The sequence below is a fragment of the Symphalangus syndactylus genome, chromosome 7 (assembly GCF_028878055.3).
Source record: "Symphalangus syndactylus isolate Jambi chromosome 7, NHGRI_mSymSyn1-v2.1_pri, whole genome shotgun sequence".
NCBI lineage: Eukaryota > Metazoa > Chordata > Mammalia > Primates > Hylobatidae > Symphalangus > Symphalangus syndactylus.
In genome coordinates, this window is record NC_072429.2 from 21,047,809 (window position 1) to 21,065,472 (window position 17,664).

Here is a 17,664-nt window from a genome sequence, read left to right on the forward strand (position 1 = left end):
GTAGATAATTTTATCTTTTTGACAAATCTTTCCTCAACTAAATTACCTGTTTAATTATTGTCACTAAGAACTACACGCAAATACAAAAACAAAAAAAAAAACCTTCTTGGCAATTTAAAAAATAATGATTGTCATAAAACAACATATAGCCCTAAAAATAAACCTTTCTTCAGTAGTCAAAGAATTACTAAGTTAAACTTTACTGTTCTTTATAAAATGACTTAATGTTTGAGTTATGGATCTAAATTATGCCCATAAACAGGTCACTTGAAACCTGTGGTAAGAGAGCAATGCCCTGGCATCCATCCCCAGAATGCTTTTAAAACTACCATGTTGGTGCTTCGTATCCTCGTGCACACACCTTGCAAGTATGGGCGCCATGAGTCTGACTACCAGTTCCAGCGGACGAATTGAATGAATCACAGCAGTTACCATTGCTGCTGGGACAGCTGCAATTGATTATCTAGCTTACAAAAGGTTTTATGTTAAAGATCATCGAAATAAAGCTATGATAAACCTTCACATACTGAAAGACAACCCCAAGATAGTACATGCTTTTGACATGGAGGACTTGGGAGATAAAGCTATACAATAATGCCATTATTGGAGGTCCAGAAAGTTTCCCTTATGTGATGGGTCTCACACAAAACACAACAAAGAGACTGGAGACAATGTGAGACCGCTGATCATCAAGAAAAAAGAAACTTAAATGGACACTTTTCATGATGCAAATCCAGTTGTTGTGAAGTTACCTGATTGTTTAGTGAGAATAACTACCACCTCTGTGTAATTCACCTCCCCTGGGTTCTAAATGTGGTATATTGCAAAATACAGCTTTCATATTCACGGACTTGTCTTACTTGTTGAAACATCATGGTACACATTTGTTTAAAAAAAATAAATAAATAAGGGAAAACCAACCTCATGGCCTGTGGGTTATTTTGGTCTTGTAAGGATCCGTTTCTTTAAAGGATTGACATACAGAGTTGTATCTTATATAGAATATAGTTGCACCTTAAAGTCAACACATTATTCTCAAAATTAAAACAAAACAAAAAACTACCATGTCACTCTCCAATATTTTTTCAATATAATGAGTAAGGTGTTAATGAGGGATTGAATAGAACTAAATGCCCATTAAATAATATGGGATCACCATTACAGGAAAAGTGTCATTATTTTGCAGAGTCAAGGGGGTAGGGAACGAAACTGAGGAAAGGAAGCTGGGAAAGACAGGGAAATGGCCAGAAAGCAGAAGTGGATTGTAGATGTGGGCTTTTGAAAGGAACTGATGAGAGGTGATCCTCAACACTGCGGCTTTCAGAACTTCAGGCATCCCTGCCCCCAAAGCGGAGTGGAGAAGAGAATTATAAATCGAGCACAGTACCCTGTTATGTAGATGTTTTATTCTAACAAGGAGTGTTGCATTTAAATATAATGCTGTTTGCTTTGTGCAAAACTGAAACTGAAACATTTGTAAAGGTTTCTTTGTACTGTTTCTAATCTATAATTTAACAGATTTGTTCCACCAGAACAAACATTTGCTGAACGTCATGGAAATGGTTTTGAAAAGTATAAGTGTCAGCAAGATCGCCTCTGAACACAACACTTGAACAAGGCAGCAACTATATACTGAACACACAGACCCACCCACAAAATCGGTAGTGTTTCAGCTATAGTCAGTGTCTCACCCATGGTGGTATTCTTTCAAATACTTTCTTTTTTTCTGTCCTTAGGACATGCCTTCAAACTCTTCCACATATTCTGCACAAGCAAGAGGCATTACTCACACAAATCTACATGTCCATTTATCCAGAACTGTTGCCTATGATCCATCCTTTGAATAACTTATACTCTTGACCTTTCTGATCAGTAAGATGAATGATAAAGGCAAAGGCTTGTGGTTTACATCTTCATAGAAATTGCCGTCTCTTCTGAGTAGTTAAAATAAATAATTCCTTTGGTGTTATTCATTGCCTCCTGCAAGCAATATTTGTATGTGTGTGGGAGCGAGATGTACTGTATCTTCTTACCTTTGATGTTTGGTCTTGTTTTGGGGCTGCTCTTTTGACAAGCTTTCAAAAGCCCCCTACCATGAATGTCGAATTAAGTACCCTTATAAATATGCATGAACATAAACCTCATATACTCATTTTGGTGGCTACTCACTGTGCTGGGTTGCCCTGGAAGCCATTCCAAATGGTTTTGATTTTGCGTTTGAGATTCTTAATGGTGGTAATTATCTGTTGCAGCCATGCAGTACCAAATATGATGCGTGTTAGAGATACTTTAAAAAATAATAATAAAAGCAACTAAAGATGCTAATTCCCACATTTTAGTTCCTACAGGGCAATTAGCCCCTAGTAATGATGTTTATATTTATATGCAAATGTTTCAGGAAAAATGAATCTTAACAGAGACTTCATATCAATACTATTGGGAGATGAGAGCATTCCATCTGTCTGTAGAAAATGCCTGCCATTAAGTCTACATGTAGCCTATTTCTGTAATAGAAACTATTTAATCTTAAGTAATTCATTCTTCATTTTGTGTTTTCCCTTCCTTCTGTTCTTTTATTAAGACTCTTAGCTAATGTACAGTATGTGCAGCTCTTCAGGACCTACACATAGGTGCCTTGCCACATTTTTTTCTGAGTATCATCTGTTCCTTGAATTACTACCTAACATACTCACCATTACTCATTTTGAAATAATAACCAAGTAACCAAAGCAGGCTTCTCAGGGGGCACTCATTGGTTAACATCCTCTGGTGTAGAAATTACAGCAACATACATAGACGGAAATGTAATGAAGAAGCAAAGTTCTAAATTACAGCTGTAGCTTTTGACTAGCTTCTGGCTAACAAAAAAAAGTGCAAGAAAAATTGCTTCTTCTCGCACAAGTGAGGAAATTGAAGCTTTAAGACATCTCATGAACTCCTGGTCTAGTCAGAGTTAGGGAGCAGGCTCAGTCTAGAATCAACCTCATTTTACAACACTTTCTACTCCAAGACAATCTCAATATGGAGGGTCCTGTCATAACTAATCATTTTTTCTGTATTCTTTTTGTTTCCACAAGACATTTTAAACTACTAATCGGCAATTCAGTTACTTGGGTAGTATCACTGAATATACTGCTTATCTTAGATATATTCTTTTGCAGAGGAATAAAGTGCACATCTATTATTTCATTTAAGGATCATTATTTTGCTACATGTTTGATTGAGATCAGCAAAGAATAGGGTTTTTTTTTTTTTAGCTACTAGAAACAGAATCTCTAACTCCATGATTACGTAAGACAGAATTGTTAACTGCATATAGAATTACAGAGTTCTACCTAATACTGTGAAAATGAGTACGAGTTCAAATTTTATTTAGGATAATGAAAACACGGGGAAAAAAGTCAAATAGCAGCATAGTAAGAATATGATGTCATATTTATGCCATCTCTATGGTAAAAATTCCTTTAAGAATAGTAACATGTAAAGGCAAGGGTAGAAACTGGTGAATCTACTATGCTTCATCAAATTTAGATATATGGTAATTACTTACAGCTTTCCATAGTAAAAGATGTACCCATTTGACATTTGTCTTTTTCCCCTTTAACCCAGAACAAAGAAGCAAACCACCCCCAAATTTCTAAATAAGGACCAAAATACCTCAAATAGTACGATATTTCAAAACACAGATGCTCATTGTCACTCCCTGTCAAAACCTGGAATGAAGAAGTCTGGGAAAGGGAGAAATTCAGCATCCTGCCAGTGGAAAATCTCATTAGAAACTCTAGAGATTTATCTGTCACTCTGACAAGATAATTTGATTTTAAATTTCATCACTGCTAGCCCTAATTTTAAAAATTAAATTGGAAAAAAAAAGTGACTTCTTCTTCTCCCATATAATGAATAATAGGATAATATAAATCAAAATCAAGAGTGCCATTAATCAGAAATTACAAGAAAAAAACTGAAAAATTTTCGGGTTTGAGGGGAATAGAAAAGAAGTCCTCCCCCCTCACTCATACCCACCAATCATGGAACTGGAATGAAGATCATTTAAAAGAGATTCCTTATGCGGTTCAATTTAAAGCTTCAAAAGTTATCTTATCAATGCAGAATTTTAATACTTTCTTACAAAGTCTGGACTCTTTCAAAGGAGCAGCACTTATCCAAACCCCATCCTGAGCCTTTTTTAGTGCATCACTATCCCAATTCGTTCCTGAATAGGTGTTTCAGACAGTAGACACAACACAGTAAGATGTCATAAACACGCCTTTATTTTCAGGTGTGTTACAGTTAGCCAAGGAGCTAAAAATAAACCTTATAAAAATCCAGTCCCTTCTCTTCCTCAAGAAAGAGACAAACAATTTAATGCCAGTGATTGATACACTTTCAAAAGTTGATCTACTTGAAGATCATCTTTTGTTTTTGCAGTCATATTTCTGTGTGGTATCTCAGAACTCAAGTATGCTCAGTTTCAGGGAGATCATCAAACAACTCATTAAACAGAATAGAATTCTATACAAACCAAAATGCAACAGAGTGCCATAACTTGAGGACTGCTTTTTACATTTTTAGATGACCTACTTCATACACTTTCCAAATATTAAAATTTCTAAAGAATGAAGATTTAATGTCAGCTTGCTTGTTAGGGAATTGAGTTCAAGAAAGGTGAACGGCAGAATATTTTAATACGAAGTTGAGAAGTCAGGGGCGCCTACTCTCTAGCCTCTCCATTTAGAAGAACCAGCTCTGATTGGCTCATTTTCCAAAAGGATTGCCTCCTGGGATGTTTACTTTTTCTTCAAGGGAGCTGCGTTTCTCATGCCTGGTACCTGTCACTCTTTAAGTCCTAGTTTCAAGTCTCTCCCTGCCACATTTCTTATAGGTAAATGAATGAAGAGACAAACTATATTCCATTACTTAATAAAACATCACTGTGGTTTCCTGTAGGAAGTAGGCCAACTGTGAAATAGCCTCTCTCTTAACTGAAACTTAGAACCAAAATGCTTCACACAATTTAATATTTGCAAGCTTTAGACTATCCTGATTCTACTCTCTGGGACACCAAGATATTTAAGTGATTTAGTGTATTCATTTTTTTCAAAAAGTGGTCACACTTTCTACTTGGCAATCTAGGCAGATAAAGACTTTCGATAACGCTTTTCAATATTTAGTGGTAAACGTATGTAGATTCGTATATATGTACATGTATATGCATTTTGTGTATGTTATGTAAAATGTGATACAAAATCTAATAAATGGTAATAGCTCCATCGCCAAATATGAATCAAAGAAATTGGGCTAAAAATGTTAATTAGCTTTATTCTTCTTATAAAGAAAATCCAACAGTGATTATTTTAAACATTGACCTTGTGTCTTGCCCAGATTTTAAAAGGTTAAGAAAGGTATTTACCTTATAAAGTTCTTATGGTTCCCCTCACGCCTGGGTGATTTCTCGGGACACCTGCCTGGGTCCTCATAAGCAGTGTGGCTTCAACAGCAACTTCTCACCTGTTACAAAATGTTAAATTTGGAATTTTTAAAAAATCAGAATAAAAATATTTTCTTTTCAAATTTTACATTTATATGTCAATAAATGTTTAAAGATATAACTGCATATATACAGGATTTAGAGTATAAATCAATCCCACAACCTTTTTCTTTTTCCTGGTCATTTGTCGCATATAATAAAACATAGATCATGGAAAAGTAATATGAAAATAATTGCATAAAGATATGTACTTTTAAAAGGCCTTCACAGAGATATTCAGCTCTTATTTTCAGGAACAAGCTCCTCAAAGATTTCACCTTCACCTTGAACACAGCAGTGACAAGCCAGTCAAGGTCCACCGAATCCAATTAGAGCAGTTTTCTGGGAAAGGAATTGTGCTTCTTGACAATATTAGGGCAAAATACTGTGTGAGCTGTTTTAACCGTAAGGAGGACAGTGGTTGCTACAATCATCTTTAGTCTGTGGCTTAAAACTGTGTCATAAAGCAATGACAGGCACAAAATATCTGTCAAGCTCTATTGGAACCAGTCATTGGCTGTTCCGCCCTACAGGCTGTGGGTTGTATATCCTGTTGTGTAAAATCAGAATGTTTTAGGGGTTAGAAATATTCAGAGCAGTGGACAGAGAAGTCACCATTGTCTGTCATAACTTCAGAGGGGTAATATTCTGTGAATCTTATTAAAAAAGGACTTTAAAAAAATTTACTAATTCAGAGACCTGAAAAAGGCTGGGCGCGGTGGCTCACGGCTGTAATCCTAGCACTTTGGGATCCCAAGGCGGGCGGATTGCCTGAGCAACACGGTGAAACCCCGTCTCTACTAAAATACAAATAATTAGCCAGGCGTGGCGTTGTGCGCCAATAGTCCCAGGTACTCAGGAGGCCGAGGCAGGAGAACTGCTTGAACCCAGGAGACGGAGGTTGCAGTGAGCTGAGATCACGCTCCTGCACTCCAGCCTGGGAGACAGAGCAAGACTCCATCTCCCCCAACTCCACCAAAATAAATAAATAAATTAAATAAAATAAAAAAACCTGAAAGGTACCCACTTTTCTCTCACTCCATTACTTCAATAAACCCTGACAAATCCACCTCCTAAATGTCTCCTCTTTTGCCCCTGCCATTACATACTTCCTGCCATTTCCCTCACCATCTCGCTTCCCACTAGCAAAATTTTTCTGACTGCCCTTCCTCAGGCCTCTAAACATTCCAACCTTTGGCTTATTCCATATCAGCAATTCTTTAGGCTGAGAATCGTAAGGAAAAATAAAATATTCTTTATGATCTGGCCTTGGTCTATTTTGCAGACTCATCTTCTGAGGGTTTCTATCCTTTCCCAATTTATTTTGAGGTCCAGCAATACCAAGCCCCATTCAGCCTACAATGACATCTTGCATGTATTATTTAGCACGCCCTTTCAGCTACCTAGAAAAGTTCCCATTGCTCATCTAAGCCCTATGTTGAGTGTTACCTTCTCATAGGCCTTTCCACTTTTAACTCCTGAGAAAGTTAATCTCTCTGTCCTCTACGATGTCTCTGTAGCTCTGTCTGCAAGTGCACTTGTCTGTCTAAAGGTCTATCATCCCTAATTGAATGAGAATCTTTTGGTCTAACACCTATAGCATCTGGCCTCAGTTCTGAAATACCCAGCACAGTGCCTGATCTACAGAGGAAATGTGTGTTAGATTGAATATACCATCTCTTTACTTGCTTTTTTCCTATGACACTGGAGATAGTTTCTCAATGCTGGGCATTCCCAATGCTTAAAGGTCCTTTGAAATTAAGTCCAGATGTAGGGCAGTAGGTGGCTGCGGCCCTAATATTTTGATTCTGTAGTTGCACAGAGTATGTCTCCAAGTGATTAAATCACCCCACCTCCATTATACTATGGTCTCCAAAAACTGCTCAGAATAGTCACAAAACGGAGTTTCGGTTCTTTAAAGTGCCTTAGGAGAAGTAAGAGTTATTGGAATAAAGTTCTCAGTTTGAACAAGAAATTTATTCACATGGCCTAAAAAAACCATGATTGATTAACTACCATGGATGATACTTTTAGAAGTCTACGTAGAAAAAGAAAAAAAAAATTGCTTCATTTAAATGTCCAAGGGCCACTCAATTACACATAGGCAAGTCCAGTGTATAAATTTCTTCCTCCCTGGATTTAATATCCGTAGGTACTACAGGATAGATATTTGTTCTCATTAGGTTAATATTTTCACAGCTAATATTTGGTAAATAAAATCAATGAAACATCTATGCTAGGTTTTGTTTGTCCATGTTAAAGAGGGCCAAATGGAGGGAATCACCTAATTATACCAATCCCTTCACTTGCTATTACATGTTGGACATGAAGCTCTAATATCAATATAAGCTGCATTTGATCAACATGCAGGAGGAATGCAAAGGCACTCTCTGGTTTTTGTAATGCTCTTTTCTACCTTTCGAAAATGAGTGGCTTTAAATAATCCTCCTGAAACTTCACACCTCACACCCCTTCAAAGCCCAGTGCTCACACATGGTAGCATTAGAGGAAGGATTATTAAAGACCCCCATTGGAACTGTGGCCTATTCATTTTCTGTGTAAACCGTGGGGTTCCTGTGCAGACAGTGATGTGCCAACACGAACCCAGACAGCTGCTGTACTAAAGCTGCTCTGAGTGCAGGTGGGGAAACAGCTTGTGATATTAACAAGACTAGATCCTTCTTGTGGCTTTCTATAGCCTTTATTTAAAATACAGAAAAATGCTTTCAAAGACTTATTTATAACTGTATCAAGCACAGATTGCACCAACATTATGCTGCAATGAGCACATGTGTTATTCATACTGATATTAAGTATTTTTCTTTTTTGAAATAGCCAAAGAGAAAAAACATGTTTCCTGACGATGGTTTCAGATAGGAGCTACTAAAATCATATCAATGAAACAAACTTGGGTGAAAATAGCTTTTTTGGAATTTAAAAAAAATCATGAAAACAAACAAACAAAAAGATTCAGTGTAAACAGAGAAATTGAGACATAAGAAATGAATTTTTTAAACAAAGGTTTTATGAATATCACAGCTGTCACATGCATTTTTTCTCCTTCATATAAAGATCATAATTAAATTAGATTTGAATGTTCTACATCACTATGGGCTTGTATTTTTTCTAACTCCTCAATAAGCCTTGACAGAGTTCTTAGTATTGAAAACTTACTAATTCTTTTCCCTGAAGTTTTACTAAGCTCCTACTGTGTTCTACAGCTCTGTTAAGTATTATGACCAACATAAAGACATCCAAGCTATGTTTTTGGCCTCCAGAAACTTATACCTCTTGGGGAAGAAAGAAATGTTCATGAAGTGTCTATGAGCATAAAAAGGGGCAAACATTTTAAAAAGCAGTTATGGGCCAAGCGATGTGGGCTCTGCCACTCAGTGCACAATCTTCGGAAATTTATTTTAAATCTCTGGCCTCAGTTTACTTATCTTTAAAATGAGGATCAAACCATTACCTAACTTACAGGTTTTCATCAAGTATTAAAGGAGATAATGCAAACAAAACGCTTTGAAAGGATCTTGGCACATAATAAACATTTAGGAAATAGCTGTTACTATTCTATGGCAACTCATAGAAGGTGGGGGTTATTTGGGGATGACATTGACTAAGGAGCTACAAAGAAGAAAATTTTTTGCATTCAGAGCATTGAAAATATTTATTTGATTTAGTCATTGAAGGAGAAAGTGGGCATCTCAGGTCTAGGGAAAATATTGAGCAAATTTTATGTAACTATGAATGAACAAGTTGTACATTTTAGAAAGTGATGCAGTCATAGGACATATAATTGAAAGGAAGGAATGAATTTGTGGAAAGATTTGATGTTAGATTGGTAAATAGATACAGAACAGGGACATAAGCAAATACAGTGAAGGACAAAATTCAAATAGTTTCTTATCAAGCATTTTCACTCAATCTTTTTCACCCTATGATTAAACTTGAATAATTCTTACTAAAGTTATCATTTCATTTGACATTTCAATTACATTCACTCCCAACTCAAAACCATGAGTTGTTCCACTATTTCTCCATATTCACATTGCTTTAATTCTGTCGAATTTCCATAATATCCCTATTTTTCTACAAATTGACCTTTCTTTCTCTTAAGGAATGCATTTTTATGTTTGGTTATTTCAAATACCTCAAATATCTATCTTAGCCTGAGCATATATGCATACTGTCAGGCTTAACTTTCAAGGGAACTCTGGTTTAACATTGGACATTTATTGGTTTTAAAGCCTTAGGCACTCACTTATTTTCGTCGTGTATCAATTTTCCCAATTTTAGAAATATCAAAAATGCCTGCTTTATATGCAAGTGGTGATTAAGACAGCTGGTAACAGATCAGACCCTTGAAATTACTATAGAATATAAAATTATTATTGTTAATATTCTTCATGTTACTACTTTAAAAAAACCTTTGCTTTAGAAAAATGCTTTTATTTTTATTTATTTATTTATTTTTGATCTTTTTTTTTTTTTTTTTTTTTTTTTTGAGACAGAGTCTCGCTCTGTCGCCCAGGCTGGAGTGCAGTGGCGCAATCTCGGCTCACTGCAAGCTCCGCCTCCCGGGTTCACGCCATTCTCCTGCCTCAGCCTCTCTGAGTAGCTGGGACTACAGGCGCCCGCCACCACGCCTGGCTAATTTTTTTTGTATTTTTTAGTAGAGACGTGGTTTCACTGTGGTCTCGATCTCCTGACCTCGTGATCCGCCCGCCTCGGCCTCCCAAAGTGCTGGGATTACAAGCATGAGCCATCGCGCCCAGCCAGAAAAATGCTTTTAAGAAGTCTATTTCAGTCAAATATAATGGCTGACGTATTTTTTCAAAAGGACAGTTAAGCCAACCAACATCACTCTTAAAGAAAGCTCATCTTACTATTGGCAAAAATAAAACCAAAATTAAACTCTGTTTTCTTACAAATAAAGAGGAGACAATTGTTTCAAAATTGGAATCAAATATTTTCAAGATGGAAAAATTAACTTTAAAAGCACGAGATGTTACACTACAAAATAGAAAATTCTGTATGCAACCTAATTATGAACACATTATTTTTCAAGGATAAGACTGCATATAATGTTATTTTCTAGATTATATATTTTGAATTGTTAATAAAGATTAAACAAAACCTCAAAATCATTTTAATAAATATATTTGTAATTATTCTGACACCCTATCTTTTGCTACATTCATCCCAGGCTGTCAATAAAGTACTTGGGGAGGAGAATTAATTTCCGTTTACAGAGATCACCTCACTATTTTCCAAAGAACTGGGGAGAAAGTAAATAACAAGTGTTTAATATTTTGCTTGTGGATTTAGGCCTAAATATTTTTTAAGGGAAGAAGTAGAAAATTATTGTCTAAGAAGGTATTATAATAAATATCTTTGAAAAGGGAGACAAGACAGTTAAGAAAAACAAAAAGACCATCCCGCAATCCTCAGTATTTTGTCTTTTACTTCTCAGCATACAAGTAACGTAGTATAAAAGGTAAGAATTGTATCACACATCAAATTAATTCAGAACATGACAGGGAAGGCAGACAAGTGGATGTTTTAGAAATGAATAGAGTTCATGACGTATTTAATAAGTATTGGTCCTGATTTCACCAGGGGTAAACTACTCTTTGCTACTAAGTTAAGCACTTTTGAGAAAGCTACATCAACTGTAAGGTCGGTAGTTCAACTAATACACAGTCATGAGCTGTTGGTTCAACACTCTTTTCCTCCTCAAAGCAGGGCTCCTCCCACATCCTCCCGCACTGGCTATGGATACCATTTGAAAATTGAACAGATTAATATTTTTGAATATAGGGCATGAGGGTGGGGTCATCATGGAGCGTCTCAAAATGATGGTATGGAAATGAGCCTCTAATCTGCTACTGCCATGGACAGAGAAAAAGAATATTTTCTGCAGTTCTTTTAAACTCTTCAACAGGCCACTATAGTCACTTCATGAAACCTGATTCCATCCCGGTTTTCCTTTTTTTTTTTTTTTTTTTTTTTTTTTTGTTATTTTCAGTTTTATTACAACATCATAGAGACGAGAGTCTCAGAATAACTATAAGAAAGATCTTAGGTACAACGCTACTTCTTTTGCTGAATTTTTAAACCATGTGCTTATATGTCAGTCTCTTTGGATGTCAATTTTCCATCTGAGCTTTGATGCTTATCAGGCTCAAAAGCTAACTGAACAGAAAGAAGTGATTTAATAGCCTATGCTTCAAAATGTTCCATAAAAGAATTAACTAATGTATTAACAACTTTATAGTCTAACTCTTCTTTCCCTTTCTCCTTCATTCTAGGCTTCCAGATCAGCACATTGAATAGGAAACTTGAAAGCTATTTTAAAATTGAAGAGAGTAGAGATGTCCCGGGAAGAATTTTTTTTTTTTTTTTTTTTTTTTTTTTTTTTTTTTTAACTGTGCCTTATGCTATGGACAATGTAACTACTGCCTGGCAGCAGTCCGCTGGGTCTTTCAAAAGACCTTTTCTTAGTTTCAGCAACGTGCTTCCCAGAAGATCAGAATAATTGTACTTATACCTATGGCTTCACGCAGTTTGTAGCTACATGGGATATTTTCCTAAGACCTGATACTTTATTAAGCTGGCTGGATCTCATAGATTAAAAAAAAATGTAAAATCTGTGCTAATACGAGAGTATAAATATGATAGAATGAGCAATTTTACCACTATTACTTCTGATCGAGTTCAAATTTGGGTTAATTTGCCTAAGGCCTCAATGCAGATTGGTCACAGTTGTAATCATCATCTCTATTTTTTATGTGATCAAGATGAGGATAGTAATAACCCGGCATTGGTCAAGAAGATGATCTAGGAAAATAGCTCCATCATCTCAATCCCCATTTAGGGCTTTCTTCACCTAAAATGAGTATCAATCACCAAAATATTTGCTTAATCTCAGATTTACTGGGGAGCTAATATAGATTCAAAAACAAATTCTGAGATGCTTTCAACCACTAACATCCTCCCCGCTATACTAATCCTGTTCTTTTATTTTGGTTGTAATTTCTTTTGAAAGCTATCACTTAGGTATGGCTTAGCTGTTAAAATAGCATAGCTCTAAGGGAACTTACATGTGTTTCGCTTGTGAATGCCGTTTACTTATATATTAACAGTAGTTTTCATAATGATTACCATAAAAAATGCTTGAACTGTAAGTTAAAAGTGTGCACATATTTAGATTTTCCTTCTAGCTCTGGTTGACTGAGGTCTCCTATCCTTACCCAGACAGGTGGCTCCTTTAATGGGTCAGATGAAAATTCTTACAAAATTTCAAATTATATAGAGATGAAAAACATTGACAAACAGTAACAGAGGCCGGGCGCAGTAGCTCACGCCTGTAATCCCAGCACTTTGGGAGGCGGGCGGATCACGAGGTTAGGAGATCGAGACCATCCTGGCTAACATGGTGAAACCCCGTCTCTACTAAAAATACAAAAAATTAACCGGGCGTGGGGGTGGGCGCCTGTAGTCCCAGCTACTCGGGAGAATGGCAGGAGAATGGCGTGAACCCGGGAGGCGGAGCTTACAGTGAGCCAAGATCGTCGTGCCACTGCACTCCAGCCTGGGCGACAGAGCGAGACTCTGTCTCAAAAAAAAGTAATAGAGGTTTCACTCAGTGCTCCCAATGCTGGCATTGTATAGCAAACAAAATATGCTTCTTAAATTTACGTACAGAGTTAACGTGTTCCCAATCAAATTCCAAAATATATTTTCTAGCAATGTAACAAATAGATTTAAATATGCCCCTTGGATAATAACAAGGTAAGGTTAGCAAATACGCTTTTGAGGTAGAAGATTATTGAAAAGGCACTACCTTTATCAACCAATAATTTAAGCTGCGAAGGATTTGCATAAATATTGCCATTTCTATCTAGGGAATAAAAAGTTTAGAATTTTATATCATAGAAAATTTAAAATATAGAAATAAACATATATGCACCAAAGATTAAATGCAACTAATGTTGCAGAACATATTTGTCAGAGAAATTACGTCTATACATCCCACCAAATAACAAAACTTTAAACGGATTTTAAACTTTTCATGGTAATTATTAGTGAAAAATGAACAGTTGCTATAAAGAGAAAATGAGATGATGTCGGAATCCCAGCAGCAGAAGTGTTTTTGCCGTAGCGTATCAGGAAAGTGCCAATAATGTGAGGCTCTTCTTTGTAATTCTTTGTATCTCTTGGAGGGATAGGACCAAGCCATGAGTTTAAGGGTAAGTTTGACTTGAGTTAGTAGTTCAGCTATATGTTTATGAGCTTCTGACAAGCACTTATCATAGAGAGAAGTTCCATAGCTTATGTAATAGTAAGAAGTTAAACTAAACACAGGGTTTATAAACACAGGGTAACGTAAACATATTTATACTAAGTATTTTCATTTTAAGAACTGAAATTACCTTGCCTCTGGACTTACCTTGTCTCTAAGTTTCTTATGGAGGAACTTAGTGGTAAGACACAAAAGAGTTACTAAGTATTTCAGGATGTAAAGCAGTGTTTTCCCCAAAACTATCCTTGAATAATTAAAGTCATCATCTATTCAAGCCCCTTCAAAATGCTATATATTATGGGGCCTAACCTCAATTATTATATTTTGAACCAAACACGGTGTACAAAAGAAACACTGGTATAAAACGATGTCAACAAACAAAAATCTTTGCTACATTTAGATATCTCCAGATAAAGTTGGTTAAAAAAAAATGTATTTAATACAGATTTGGTCATGATTTCCAGGGAAGTGTCACAAATTTCACAAAAATTCACATTTTTTTTCACAACAGCAAGGCTAATGCTATTGTCAACCCTTTTAGGAGATAGCTGTATCAATTTATGTGTAACACATTAACTAGCTCTACTTAACCACTTAAGGATCATGAAAATTAACCTCCAGGGCAAAAACAAGTGAGCCAAAATGCAAACAACACCAGTTCATATATTTTGCAAATGAATATTTAGGTCTCATTAAAAAAAACTAGGAACAGTAGCATGTATAGATTTTAAAGGACATATATTTTAAATAACTTGAATAGCAGTGAAAATGAGGTGCCCGAGAAGATACACAGGAGGCAGAAAATGTAATTTTGTAATAAGAGACCATGATAACAAAAACATAGGTAAGATTTCTTTGAACTATTATTTGAAATGAGGGAAGAATAAAATAATCTAATATTTTCCAATGAATGTTATATGTGATTTTTTATACTATTCCCAAGTGCATATTCATTTAATAAATTAGTATTTTAAAAGCTATGACTACTTTAGCTACATTGCCATGAGTTTATGTACTCAACTTGCCTTACCCACAAAATTAAGCCTTAAAAATCCTATAAAAAGTAAGTTTAAGTATTTATCTGATATTTGAAAATATTCTACTTTTCTAAAACTTGAAGTGAAAAAAAAATCCTTATATGATTTCCAAAAGTGTTCATATGTTGATTTTACTTACACAAACTTGTATACTTATAAAGAGAAATATATATATATATATTTTAATGTGTTTTGGTTGTGGGTATTATTTATATATATATACAATATTTTAATCTATGCATTTTTCAGAAAATTTCATCACTTAACCATATATCTGAAAAATATATCCTTTTTCTACACATATATTTGTATGTGCATGTAGCTTTTTCTGAAATGTAAGTATTCCATAATATAGATTTACAACTATTTGTTTATTCACTAAAATGATGATGAACGGCAGCATATTAAAATCCCACTGCAAAAACAAAGCTATCATAAAAAGTCTTTGTTCTTGGCTCTTTATGTACATGTCCAAATATTTTCCAGGCCAGTTACCAAGAATTTCACTGTTGGGCTATCAACAGTTTTCATATTAAGAGTTAACACATACTACTCTTTGAAAGGCATCACCTCCTGTAGAAAAAGGAGAATTTACATCCAACATGCTGATACTTAATGTCATCAATCTGTGTGTGTGTGTGTATATATATATATATGTATGTGTGTGTATATATATATGTATATATGTGTGTATATATGTGTGTGTATATGTATGTGTATATATGTGTGTGTGTATGTGTGTATATATATGTGTGTATGTATATATATTATTCCAATTTAATGGATTAATAATCTCATGGTTATTTTAATTTGCATTTTTCTGACTACTTATAAGATTCCATATAGTGTATTCTACATGCATATTTTTCAGTCATGTCTATACTATGAATTTTAAAGTGTTTTTATTGTGGCAAAATATACATAACATAGAATTCTCCATTTTTATTGTTTTTAAATATACTGTTCAGTGGCATTAAATACATTTTAATTGTTGGCAACCATCACCACAATTCATTCCCAGAACATTTTCATCTTCTCAAGCTGAAACTCTGTATCTCACTTAAATTAAGTCATACAATATTTGTCCTTTTACTTCTGGCTAATTGTACTAAGTGACTTCAAGGTTTATTAATGTCATAATATGTTTTAGATTTTTTTTTTTTTTTTTTTTTGAGACAGAGTCTTGCTCTGTCGCCCACGCCCAGGCTGGAGTGCAGTGGCGCAATCTCGGCTCACTGCAAGCTCTGCCTCCCGGGTTCACGCCATTCTCCTGCCTCAGCCTCTCCGAGTAGCTGGGACTACAGGCGCCCACCACCACGCCCGGCTAATTTTTTTGTATTTTTTTAGTAGAGGCGGGGTTTCACCGTGGTCTCGATCTCCTGACCTCGTGATCTGCCCGCCTCGGCCTCCCAAAGTGCTGGGATTACAAGCGTGAGCCACCGGGCCCGGCCTGAATTTTTTTGAAGTCTGAAATTTGGACTGACTGTTTATACTTTTGCCTACCCTTTATGATATGGTAACGTTTCGTTGTTACAAATTGGAAGCCAACACAAAATAGGACTGTTTCTCATTGAAGAAATCCTCAGTATAGGAAATGGACGTCTGCTCTCTGCACTTGAACCTTGTCAAATTCAGTTGTTTTTATATTATTAAGTAAATAATTTTAATGACAAAAATTGTATGTTTATAGTGTACAACTTTTGTGATATACCTATACTTTGTCGAATGGCTAAGTTAGTTGACATATGCATTACCTCTTAGACATTTTTTTCACTTGAAGTCTATTCATTTAGTAATTTTCTGGCATGTAATACATTGTTATTATCTATGCTCAACATGTAATACAATATATTTCTTGAACTTAGTCCTCCTGTCTAATTGAAATTTTATATTCTTTGACCAACATTTCCCCAATTCTCTTCCCACCCTCAGTCCCAGGTAACCTCCATTCTCTTCTCTGCTTCTGTGAGTTGGGCTTTTTAAGATTCCACATATAAATGAGATCATGCAGTATTTGTCTTCTGGTGCCTGGCTTATTTCACTTAGCATAATGCCCTCCAGTTTCATCCACATTGTTGCAAATGATAAGATTTCATCATTTTTCAAGGCTGAATAGTACTACACTGTGTATATACACCACATTTTCTTTATCCATTTATCCATTGATGGACACTTAGGTTAATCACATAGGGTGGCTATTGTGAATAATGCTGTAGCTAATGTGAAAGTGCAGATATATTTTTGATACACTGACTTCATTTTCTTTGGATATATAACCAGTAGCTGGGTTGCTGGATCATATGGAAGCTCTATTTTTAATTTTCTGAGGCATCTCCATACTGTTTTTTCATAGGCTGTACTAATTTACATTCTCACCAATAGTGTACAAGGGTTCCCTCTACATCTTCACCAATACTTATCTCTTATTTTTTGATAATTGCTATCTACATATGTGAGGTTATCTCATGTTTTTAACTTTCTCTATTAGTGATGTAGATTAGGTTTTGTGTGCTTATTGACCATTGGCACATCTTGTCCGGAGATATGCATTAGGTCACTCTTGCATAGCTACCCAGGAGGCTGTAGCACAAGAATCGCTTGAACCCAGGAGGCAGAGGTTGCAGCAAGGCGAGGTCGTGTCACTGCACCACTCCAGCCTGGACGATAGAGCGAGAACTCCGTCTCAAAAAATACAAACAAAACAATAACAACAACAACCAAAACCTGAGGCTGGGCATAGAAGCTCATGCCTGTAATCCCAGCACTTTGGGAGGCCAAGGTGGGTAGATCAC

At 35.7% G+C, this 17,664-nt stretch overlaps 1 pseudogene; it reads left to right on the forward strand.

The window, feature by feature from the left end:
* Positions 1-379: 379 nt before the first annotated feature.
* LOC129486048 (CDGSH iron-sulfur domain-containing protein 1-like) lies at positions 380-709 on the forward strand (annotated as a pseudogene).
* Positions 710-17,664: the final 16,955 nt, after the last annotated feature.